A 12,448-nucleotide genomic window follows, 5' to 3' on the forward strand; every position below is an offset into this window, starting at 1 on the left:
AAGAAGTTGCAAAGGACAACTATGCTAGGTAGCATTCCACATCAAAAATTCATTCTTCTTCACTTCCCTACTCGAGCACGAGCAGGAGTTAAGCTTGGGGATGCTTGATACGTCTCCAACGTATCTATAATTTTTGATGGTTTCATGCTATTATCTTGTCAAACTTTGGATGTTTTGCATGCCTTTTATTTATTTTCTGGGACTAACTTATTAATTCAGTGCCAAGTGCCAATTCCTGTTTTTTCATGTGTTTGACCCCTTTCACAGGAGATTTTGAAACGGAGTCCAAACGGAAGAAAATCCCCGAAAAGATTTTTCTGGAACGGAAGAAGATCGGGGGACTTGGGAGCCAAGCCAGAAGAGCCCCAGGGGCTTTCGTTGGTTTTTCCCTTCAAGAGGAAAGGGTGATGCAGCACAGGAGCAGTAAGTATTTTCCCTCAGTTTGAGAACCAAGGTATCAATCCAGTAGGAGAATCAAGCCAAGTGTCCAGATTACCTGCGCAAACACAAACGAGCTTGCACCCAACTCTGTAAAGGGGTTGTCAATCCCTTCAAGATTGATTGCAAAGTGAGATCTGAAGGTGGAAAGTGCACCGAAGTAAAAGTGTAAGGCTGAAAATATGGTGTGAAGTAGACCCGGGGGCCATAGTGTTCACTAGAGACTTCTCTCAAAATAGCAAATATTACGGTGGGTGAACAAATTACTGTCGAGCAATTGATTGAACCGCGCAAAGTCATGACGATATCTAAGGCAATGATCATACATATAGGCATCACGTCCGAAACAAGTAGACCGATACTTTATGCATCTACTACTATTACTCCACACATCGACCACTATCCAGCATGCATCTAGTGTATTGAGTTCATGACGAACAGAGTAACGCCTTAAGAAAGATGACATGATATAGAGGGATAAACTCAAACCAATGATGAAAACCCCATATTTTTACCCTTGATGGAAACAACACGATGGGTGCCTCGCTACCCCTTCTGTCACTGGGTGAGGTTGTCGCACGGTATGAACCCGAAACCAAGCACTTCTCCCATTGCAAGAATCATAGATCAAGTTGCCAAACAAAACCCACAACTCGAAGAGAATTACAAGGATATGAAATCATGCATATAAGAGATCATAAGAGACTCAAACAAGATTCATAGATAATCTGATCATAAATCCACAATTCATCGGATCTCGACAAACACACCGCAAAAGAAGATTACATCGGATAGATCTCCATGAAGATCATGGAGAACTTTGTATTGAAGATCCAAGAGAGAGAAGAAGCCATCTAGCTACTAGCTATGGACCCGAAGGTCTATGGTGAACTACTCACGCATCATCGGAGAGGTCATGGTGTTGATGAAGAAGCCCTATGTATCCGAATCCCCCTCTGGCAGGGCACCAGAACGTGCCCCAGATGAGATCTGGCGGAGACAGATGCTTGCGGCGGCGGAAAAGTATTTTCGTGGATCTCTCACGCAGTTTTGGATTTTTCAGGAATTTATTGGCGGAAGAGGTAGGGCAGACGAGCCATAGGGGGCCCACAAGCCTGCTAGGCACGGCGCCCCCTGGCCGCGCAAAGGGGGCTTGTGGCCTCCCCTGGTGGCCTCTTCCTTGGTTCCCCATCCCGTGCGTATCTTCTGTTCCGGAAAAAACCTTTTCGGAAGTTTATTCCGTTTGGACACCGTTTAAAATCCTCCTCTGAAAAGGGTCAAAAACATGGAAAACAGGAACTGGCACTTGGCACTAAGTTAATAAGTTACTCCCAAAAAAGATATAAAAGGCATACAAAACATCCAAAGTTTGACAAGATAATAGCATGGAACCATCAAAAATTATAGATACGTTGGAGACGTATCAAGCATCGCAAAGCTTAACTCCTGCTCGTCCTCGAGTAGGGAAGTGATAAAGAATGAATTTTTGATGTGGAATGCTACCCAGCATAGTTGTCATTTGTAACTTCTTTCATGTGACATGAATGTTCAGATCCGTAAGATTCAAAACAATAGTTTGCTATTGACATGAAAACAATAATACTTCAAGCAAACTAGCAAAGTAATCATGAACTTTCAAAATAACAAGGCCAAAGAAAGTTATCCCTACAAAATCATATAGTCTGGCTATGCTCCATCATCCCCGCACAACTAATTTAAATCATGCACAACCCCGGTATTGGCCAAGTAATTGTTTTCACACTCTTACTTTTTCAAACCTTTTTCAACTCTCACGCAATACATGAGCGTGAGCCATGGATATCGCAGTATGGTGGAATAGAGTGTGGTGGAGGTTGTGAGACAAAAAGGAGGAGATGGTCACATTGACTCAGCGTATCAAAGGGCTATGGAGATGCCCATTAATAGATATCAATGTGAATGAGTAGGGATTGCCATACAACGGATGCACTAGAGCTATAAGTATGTGAAAGCTCAAAAGGAGAACTAGTGGGTGTGCATCCAACTTGCTTGCTCACGAAGACCTAGGGCAATTTTTGAGGAAGCCCATCATCAGAATATACAAGACAAGTTATATAATGAAAATTCCAACTAGCATATGGTGGTGACAAAACAAGAGGCTGTCAATCATGAAGAACATGGTGCTATTATGAAGCACAAGTGTGGAAAGAGATAGTAGCATTGTCCCTTCTCTCTTTTTCTCTTTTTTTTGTTTGGGCTCTTTGGCCTCTTTCCGTATCTCTTTTTTTGTGGGCAACTTTAGCCTCTTTTTTTTCTCACATGGCACAATGCTCTAATAATGATGATCATCACACTTTTATTTACTCACAGCTCAAAGCTTAGAACGATGATGACTCTATAGGAAATGCCTCCGGCAGTGTACCGGGATGTGAGTTGCATGGCAATATATCTCGGAATGTCTATGAAAATGCCATAGTAGGTAGGTATGGTGGTTGTTTTGAGGAAGGCATATGGTGGGTTTGTGCACCAGCGAAAATTGCACGGTATTAGAGAGGCTAGCAATGGTGGAAGGTGAAAGTGCATCTATACCATGGACTCACATTAGTCATGAAGATCTCACATACTTATTGCGAAAGTTTTTATTAGTAATCAAAACAGAGTGCTAAACGCATACTCCTAGGGGAAGGGTTGGTAGGTGTTAACCATCGCGCGATCCCGACCACAACACAAAGGATGACAATCAATAGATCAATTATGCTCCGACTTCCTAACATAGCATTTCACCATACGTGCATGTTACGGGAATCACTAACTTCAACAAAAGTATTTCTAGATTCACAACACCCTACTAACATAACTCTTAATATTACCAAATCCACGTCTCAAAAAGTAATTGAGAGGAATCAAACTTCTCTTTCTACTCAATGCACATGAAGATGGAAGTTTATTGTATCCTCTTTGGATACCTATCACCTTTGGGACTACTTTCATAGCACAAGTCAACTACCAAGTTACACACCGCCGTGCTCTAAAAGATCTCAATGAAGCACATAGAGCAACATTGCCTAGCTCAAAAGATATAAGTGAAGCACAAAGAGTATTCTAGCAAATTCATGATGAGTGTTTGTCTCTCTCAAAAGGTGTGCAGCAAGGATGATTGTGACACAACAAAAAGAAAAGACTCCTATGATACAAGACGCTCCAAGCAAAACACATATCATGTGGTGAATAAGGATATAGCTCCAACTAATGTTATCGATGGATTGAAGACGAAAGAGGGGATGACTTCCCGAGGCTTTCCCAAGCTTAGGCTTTTTGGTGTCCTTGAATTTGGCTTGGGATGCCTTGGGCATCCCCAAGCTTGAGATCTTTCCACTCTTTATCCCTTTGTCCATGAGAACATCACCCAAAACTTGAAAACTTCACAACACAAAACTTAAACAGAAACTCGTGATATCATTAGCACAAGCAAACAAACTACTGATGACTCACAAGTATAGGGGATCAATCTAGTCCTTTCCATAAGTAAGAGTGTCGAACCCAACGAAGAGCAGAAGGCTGTGATAAACGGTTTTCAGCAAGGTAATAACTGCAAGCACTGAAAGTAGCGGTAACAAGTGATGGTGTAGTGAGGTGAAACGTAGCAGGTGAAAAGTAACAAGTAACAAGTAATAGAAACAGTGCAGCAAAGTGGCCCAATCCCTTTTGTAGCAAGGGACAAGTCTGAACAAAGTCTTATATGAAGTAAAACGCTCCCGAGGACACATGGGAATTTCTGTCATGCTAGTTTCATCATGTTCATATGATTCGCGTTCGTTACTTTGATAGTTTGATATGTGGGTGGACCGGCGCTTGGGTACTGCCCTTACTTGGACAAGCATCCCACTTATGATTAACCCCTCTCGCAAGCATCCGCAACTATGAAAGAAGAATTAAGACAACGTCTAACCATAGCATTAAACTAGTGGATCCAAATCAGCCCCTTACGAAGCAACGCATAGACTGGGGTTTAAGCTTCTGTCACTCTAGCAACCCATCATCTACTTACTACTCCCCAATGCCTTCCTCTAGGCCCAAATATGGTGAAGTGTTATGTAGCCGATGTTCACATAACACCACTAGAGGAAAAGAGAACATACAGCATATCAAAATACCGAACGAATACCAAATTCACATGACTATTAATAGCAAGACTTATCCCATGTCCTCAAAACAAAAGTAACTACTCACAAAGCATTTTCATAGTCATGATCAGAGGTGTAATGAATAGCATCAAGGATCTAAACATAAACTATTCCACCAAGTAATCCAACTAGCATCAACTACAAAGAGTAATCAACACTACTAGCAACCTTACAAGTACCAATCGGAGTCGCGAGACGGAGATTGGTTACAAGAGATGAACTAGGGTTTGGAGAAGAGATGATGTTGATGAAGATGTTGATGGAGACAAGTCCCCTCCGATGAGAGGAGTGTTGGTGATGACGATGGCGACGATTTCCCCCTCCGAGAGGGAAGTTTCCCCGGCAGGATCGTCCTGCCGGAGCTCTAGATTGGTTATGCTCAAGTTCCCCCTCGTGGCTGTGGAGAATCCACGAAAAAGCTCCACCCTGAATTTTTCCCAGACGAAACCCTTCATATAGCAAAAGAGGGGGGCAGTGGGCCAACAGGGTGCCCATAAGCCCTGTTGCCGCGGCCAGGGGGGTAGGCCGCAACCACCAGGCTTGTGGGCCCCTGGCAGCTCTCCTCTGGTACTTCTTTCGCCCAATATTTTTTATATATTCCCAAAAAATTCCACGTTGATTTTCAGGGCATTTGGAGTTGCGCAGAATAGAGGACTCAGACTTGCTCCTTTTCCAGTCCAGAATTCCAGCTGCCGGTATTCTCCCTCTTCAAATGAACCTTGCAAAATAAGAGAGAAAAGGCATAAGTATGGTACCACAAAGTATAATAACAGTCCATAAAGTGATAAATATCAACATGAAAGCATCATGCAAAACGGACGTATCAACTACCACCTCTTTAGGTACTGTAGCAATCTTGATTTCTATTGGTGTTAGATTACTGTATTCTCACTTTTCCATGGCTAGTACCCCCCCCCCCCCCGATACTATCCATAGTTTCATCAAAACAAGCAACCAACACAACAAAAACAGAATCTGTCAAAAACAGACCAGTCTGTAGCAATCTGTATACTTCGTATACTTCTGATACCTCAAAAATTCAGAACAATTACTACAGCTTGGGCAAAAGGCATATCAACCAGAAGCAAAAAGAATCAACCCAAAAACTCTTTCTGAATAAAAATGAAAAATAATTTCGTGAGCGAAAAGTTTCTGTCTTTTTCCAGCAGGATCAAATAACCAACACCAAAGTAGTCATAAAGGTTTTGCTTGGCTCACACACAAAACGAAACACAAAAAACACAATCATAACAGAATTATGATGGTGTGGACGCAATAAAACAGAAATAAAAATATAAATTCACTGGGTTGCCTCCCAACAAGCGCTATTGTTTAACGCCCTTAGCTAGGCATAAGGTGATGGAATCACGTATAGTCGTCTTTGGTACTCAAACCATAAGTAGCCCTCATCATGGATTCATAAGGCAATCTTATTTTATTTCTAGGAAAATGCTCCATGCCCTTCTTTAAAGGAAATTGAAATCTAATATTCCCTTCCTTCATATCGATGATAGCACCAATAGTCCTTAGGAAAGGTCTACCAAGAATGATAGGGCATGTAGGATTGCTATCAATATCAAGCACAATGATATCCACGGGTACATAGTTCCTATTTGCAATAATAAGAACATCATTGATCCTTCCCATGGGTTTCTTGACAGTAGAATCCGCAAGATGCAAATTAAGAGAGCACTCCTCAATCTCATTAAAGCCTAGAACATCACATAAAGACTTTGGAATCGGGGAAACACTAGCACCCAAATCACACAAAGCATTGCATTCATAGTTTTTGATTTTGATTTTGATAGTAGGTTCCCACTCATCGTGAAGCTTTCTAGGAATAGAAATTTCCAACTCAAGTTTCTCTTCAAGAGATTTTATCATAGCTTCGACGATATGATCGGTAAAGGCCTTGTTTTGGCTATAAGCGTGTCGAGAGTTTAGCATGGATTGCATCAAGGAAATACATTCAATCAAGGAGCAACTATCATAATTGAATTCCTTGAAATCCAAAGTAGTAGTTTCATTACTACTCAAAGTTTTGATATCTTCTACTCCACTTTCAATGCTTTTAGCATCAAGATAGATGGACTCCGAATCATTGGGGCATTTTTCAACCAAAGTGGATTCATATCCAGCCCCATCATTATTAGGTTTGACACAAGAAAACAAGGATTCAATGGGAGTCACACCAAGCACTTTAAGATCTTCGTGATTCTTATCACGAGAACACGCCTTTTTAAGTCATTCATGTCTAGCACAAATTTGGGCAGTTCTTTCTTTGCTCTCATTCATGGAAACACGCATAGCTTTCAAAGTTTCATCCATATTGATCTTGGGAGGAGCACATCTAACTTTCAAAGCATCAATATCAATAGACATTCTATCAATGCTCCTAGCCAAATCATCAATTTTGACTAGTTTTTCCTCTATGGACGCATTGAAAATCTTTTGCGAGTTGATAAACTCTTTGATATTACTCTCTAGATCAGAGGGTAATTTATTGTAATTTCCATAAGTATTTTCGTAGGAGTTGCCAAAGTTATTAGAGGTGTTACTAGGAAAAGGCCTAGGAACATAGTTTCCTCTAAAAGCATTGTTGTTGCCAAAATTATTCCTACCAACAAAATTAACGTCCAAGCTCGCATTGCTACTCTCAATCAAGGAAGACAAGGGCATATCATTAGGATCTAAAGGAGCACTTCTACAAGCAACCAAATTCATTAACTCATCCAAGTTAGCGCTCAATGAGTTAATTTCTTCTATAGCGTGTACCTTCTTACTAGTAGGTGACCTTTCAGTGTGCCACTGAGACTAGTTTGTCATGATATTGTCTAGGAGTTTTGTGGCTTCTCCTAATGTGATTTACATGAACGTTCCACCTGAGGCGGAGTCCAAGATATTTCTAGAAGCGAAATTCAAGCCAGCGTAGAAGATTTGTATAAGCATCCAAAGACTCAAGCCATGAGCGGGACAATTTATAATCATCAATTTCATTCTCCCCCAAGATTGTGCAACATTTTCATGATCAAATTTATTAAAATTCATGATATCATTACGGAGAGAGATAATCTTAGCCAGCGGAAAATACATGGATATATAAGCATCTTTGCACTTGTTCCAAGAATCAATACTATTTTTGGGCAAAGATGAAAACCAAGTTTTTGCTCGATCTCGCAACAAGAAAGGAAAAAAGCTTCAATTTAATCATATCATTATCCACATATTTCTTATTTTGCATATCGCAAAGCTCAATAAAGGTATTAAGATGGGATGCGGCATCTTCACTAGGAAGGCCGGAAAATTGCTCTTTCATAACAAGATTCAGCAAAGCAGCATTGATTTCGTATGATTCCGCACTAGTGGCAGGAGCAATCGGAGTACTAATAAAATCATTATTATTAGTATTCGAGAAGTCACAAAGTTTGGTGTTTTCATTTATGGTGACTTCATCAAACAAACAAGCACACAAGCGAACAGCAAGCAAGCGAGAGAAAAGGGTGAACGAAAAAGGCAAATATTTTTGTAAATTTTTGTTTTTCAGAAGTGGGGGAGAGGAAAACGAGAGGCAAAAAAGTAAATGCAAGAGATGAGTTTGCGACACTTACTTGGATGAGCTTCACTTAGAACTTGATCCTCCCCGGCAACGGTGCCAGAAATCCTTTTGCTGCCTCTTGAGCTTGCGTTGTTTTTTCCCTTGAAGAGGAAAGGGTGATGCAGCACAGGAGCAGTAAGTATTTCCCTCAGTTTCAGGACCAAGGTATCAATCCAGTAGGAGAATCAAGCCAAGTGTCCAGAGTACCTGCGCAAACACAAACGATCTTGCACCCAACGCTATAAAGGGGTTGTCAATCCCTTCAAGATTGATTGCAAAGTGAGATCTGAAGGCGGAAAGTGCAACGAAGTAAAAGTGTAAGGCTGAAAATATGGTGTGAAGTAGACCCGGGGGCCATAGTGTTCACTAGAGGCTTCTCTCAAAATAGAAAATATTACGGTGGGTGAACAAATTACTGTCAAGCAATTGATAGAACCGCGCAAAGTCATGACGATATCTAAGGCAATGATCATACATATAGGCATCACGTCCGAAACAAGTAGACCGATACTTTCTGCATCTACTACTATTACTCCACACATCGATCTCTATCCCGCATGCATCTAGTGTATTGAGTTCATGACGAACAGAGTAACGCCTTAAGCAAGATGACATGATGTAGAGGGATAAACTCAAACCAATGATGTAAACCCCATCTTTTTACCCTTGATGGCAACAACACAATGCGTGCCTCGCTACCCCTTCTGTCACTGGATGAGGTCACCGCACGGTATGAACCCAAAACCAAGCACTTCTCCCATTGCAAGAATCATAGATCAAGTTGGCCAAACAAAACCCACAACTCAAAGAGAATTACAAGGATATGAAATCATGCACATAAGAGAGTAGAAGAAACTCAAATAAGATTCATAGATAATAAAGTTTACCCAAAAGGATGGCTTCTCTCCTCTCCACCTCTCCTCCTCTCCTCTCCACCTCTCCTCCTCTCCTCTCCACCTCTCCTCCTCTCCTCTCCACTAAAATTTTCCCTCAAACATGGTGATCTCCTTGGTTTCTCAAGATGGATGGGTTACTGCACTGGGATTTCTCACCAGGTATAGCTTTGGCCAATCAGGTGAGGCGCAAGTTTGGTTCTACGGTACATTTTTCTGCTTCCAAATGGGATAAGGAGTTTTTCTTGGTGGTCTCCTTTTCTTCGGCCTCCTTCCCCTTGTCTGCTGATTTAGTGGGAATTGCTCTACAATGTTGCCTGGGTGGTCTCAAATCAGGGTTTTGTGTCCGCAAGATTTCGGCTAGAGCTTTTCGTTTCTCGGTGGCCAATAACAAGGTGGGACACTTTATCTATAGTCTTAAAGATAGGGTTTGGCCAGATTTCGTTTGCCATTTTCATCTGTTCAAAGGAAGCTTTTATCGGCCTATGCAATATGATTCTCATTGGCATGCGGATGAAGAACTACTGGATATTTCCTCCAGGAGGAGTATGGCCATCAAAGCTGATCTACGTTCTCTTAAGCATGGGGCTGCCATGCAAACTGCATCATCGCTGCATCATTCCTCGAATTTGATTCCCCTGGATCACATGGTGTTTTCCAACAACAATGTGGATGAAGCTTCTTCCTCGGGTGCTGTTGAGCCTCCACCCCAGCAGCCTACACATTCAAATTTGAATTTCAAAATGCCTGTCAGAGCGGGAATCTCTCCGCAGCATTTAATGGAGCATTACTTGGCCCAAGCGGATTTGGAGGAATCTGGCATATCTACCCCCGCGGATTATATCACTTTGGGCAGTTTCCATTTTAGATTGAATGTCCCGTATCCCTCACCACCGCAATGCTTTCTATACTCGGCGTTCAAATATGCACCTTCTGCCAAATCATGGCCGCCGGATCTCGAGGCAAAGCACAAAGCGGATTTAGCGCAGGCTCATTACTCGGAGGAGGACATTTCGGATTTGGCCATTAATTTTATGCTCTAGATGCCTTCAATGGGGCCATCATCAACGCACCTGTCTATCACGCCTAATATGCATTTATTGTTCGGCTCCTGATCATAAGGTGATCGCTTGCCCATCGGTGCCAAATCCCGCGTTGCTGACAGCATCTCCGCTAATCTTGGAGATTAATCCTCCTGCTATCAATCATGCAAATGCTGTCGTTTCGTGTAAGGTTGCCAAACAGGGTGCGAGACGACGTTCCATTAGATGCAAGTGGTGTGGGGTCTATGGGCACGTGGCACGAGCTTGTCGCAAGAAAGACAAAGATACTAAATGGGTTTGGGTGCCCAAACATCCCAATTCTACCCCCCACGCTTCGCATTCTTCTCCTTCCCGTACAGAGCAACCATCCGCCTTGTCACATCCGTCATTTTTGCTTCCAGCACCACCACCATTGCTACCACCTCCTCCACGCCCATTGTTGCCACCTCTGCTATTCCTCGAAGCATCCTCTCCGCTCGCCATGGCTAACTACCCCCTGAACCCGGTGTCGTTCCTACCACCGGGATTTGCAGTCAAACCTGGACCGGCTGATAGATTGGTGAGAAGCGGCATGGTGGTTGGTCCGATTCCACCTCTCAACCACGACTACCTCGTCATCGCGGAGGCAAGCCACTACGTTCCACTGCATCGTCGTGCGGCTATCCGCACCCGGATTGAAGGTCTGTTGCATGAAGCCCATATCATTCCTACCGAATCCTCTGATCATCCTCTGGGCATTGGGTTATTTGGTTTTACGGATGCTTTTATGAGAGATACAGCCATTGCTACTCCTTTATAGCTAGAAGATGAGGATATGCTTATCACTTTTGTCCCTCACAATGAAGCTCTGAATCGTCGCAGCACCACCTTTGGACCTGAAGTTTGGTTAATGTACTTTGGTTTCCCATATGATTATCAAACAGAGTATTATATCAACAAGTCTCTAGGTGGATTTGGTTCTCTAATCTCTTGGTACAACCCACGTCAGGACAGGCAATTCGTTCTGCTCAAGGTTAGGGTTCTTAATATGAGGCTCATTCCCAAGAGTTTTGTAGTATGGCAGCTAGGTGGGGCTAGAGATTGTTGGACAGTGCAGGTTACGATTCTGAGAAGCAATGACTGGGGCAGTTTGCTACCAGAAGTCCCGCCTGCTGGAGAAGAACCACCTCCTCCTGATGGTAACCCCCACCCCCAATTTGGCCCTGATCTCACTGCTGAGCAGCTGTACCAGCAGCAGGTACATAATTGGTTAGCTCAAAATGCTGCTCCTCCCAATGCAGCTCCTCCTGCTCAGGATGCTCCCAATCAACAGGCTCAGAATGAAGGTTGGGGTGTGTGGCCAGTCCAACCTCCTCAGGCACCTCCTCATCTACCACCATATCTTTTTAATTTCCAAGCCTGGCTTGCTGCACAGGGGCTTCAAGTCCAAGATGGTGTGGTGCCTGAGGATAATATCACAGACAGTGCATCACAAGCTTGGAATGACACATTCACAGCATCCGATAGCTCTGGTGGTACTGATACTTTGGTGGAACCACCAACCCTGACTGTAGTGCACTCACATACATCACAGCAACAATCTATTGTGGACTCTCTGCAGATCAATATATCCATACACAATGGTGGAATTTGCTTTGGGCTTTCTGAACAGGGAGAATCAATTCTCACATTGCTGCTGACAGACTCAACTCCTAGGCAACAACTTAATGACTTTATCTTCAGAAATCTGCAACCTCTTATAGCTACCAGGGGGCCTTGGTCCAATGGCTATGGTTTCAGGCATGAGTGTGTGCAAATGGGAGTCACCATTTCTGTTGGAGAAGAAGGTCTGATCTTTAATAGCTCTGGCTCCCTGCTTCCTGCACCTAGACTTGCTTCTGCTGTTATGCTCGAGGATTCCTCTTCTGCACATGCAATGTTAGCAGTGGATACAGAGGTCACCCAGCACCAAATCATTGTGGCACCTCAACCTAACACCTCTGGGGTGATCACTATAGGGGACTCTACTGATGAAGCAGGGGAGGACCAATCTGATATGCTCTCCTGAGTGATACTTCGAGATATCATGGCTCCACCAAGGGAGAAGGGTAAAATGACAATTCATGTTGATACTTCCACCCTGCACCGCAGCTCCCGCTCGAACAAATATGATGGCTTCAGAGTGCCTCCCATAGCTAATGGACGTATCAGTAAATCAAAGGTTAAACCCAGAGTGATGCCCCGCATCACAATTCAGGAAGACAACAGCCTCTCGGACATGGATGTGCCCCCCCACCGCCATCACCACCATGCAAGCCGTCGGAACCCACCTCTGTG

Source organism: Hordeum vulgare, chromosome 4H (genome assembly GCF_904849725.1).
Source record: "Hordeum vulgare subsp. vulgare chromosome 4H, MorexV3_pseudomolecules_assembly, whole genome shotgun sequence".
In the NCBI taxonomy this organism is placed as follows: domain Eukaryota; kingdom Viridiplantae; phylum Streptophyta; class Magnoliopsida; order Poales; family Poaceae; genus Hordeum; species Hordeum vulgare.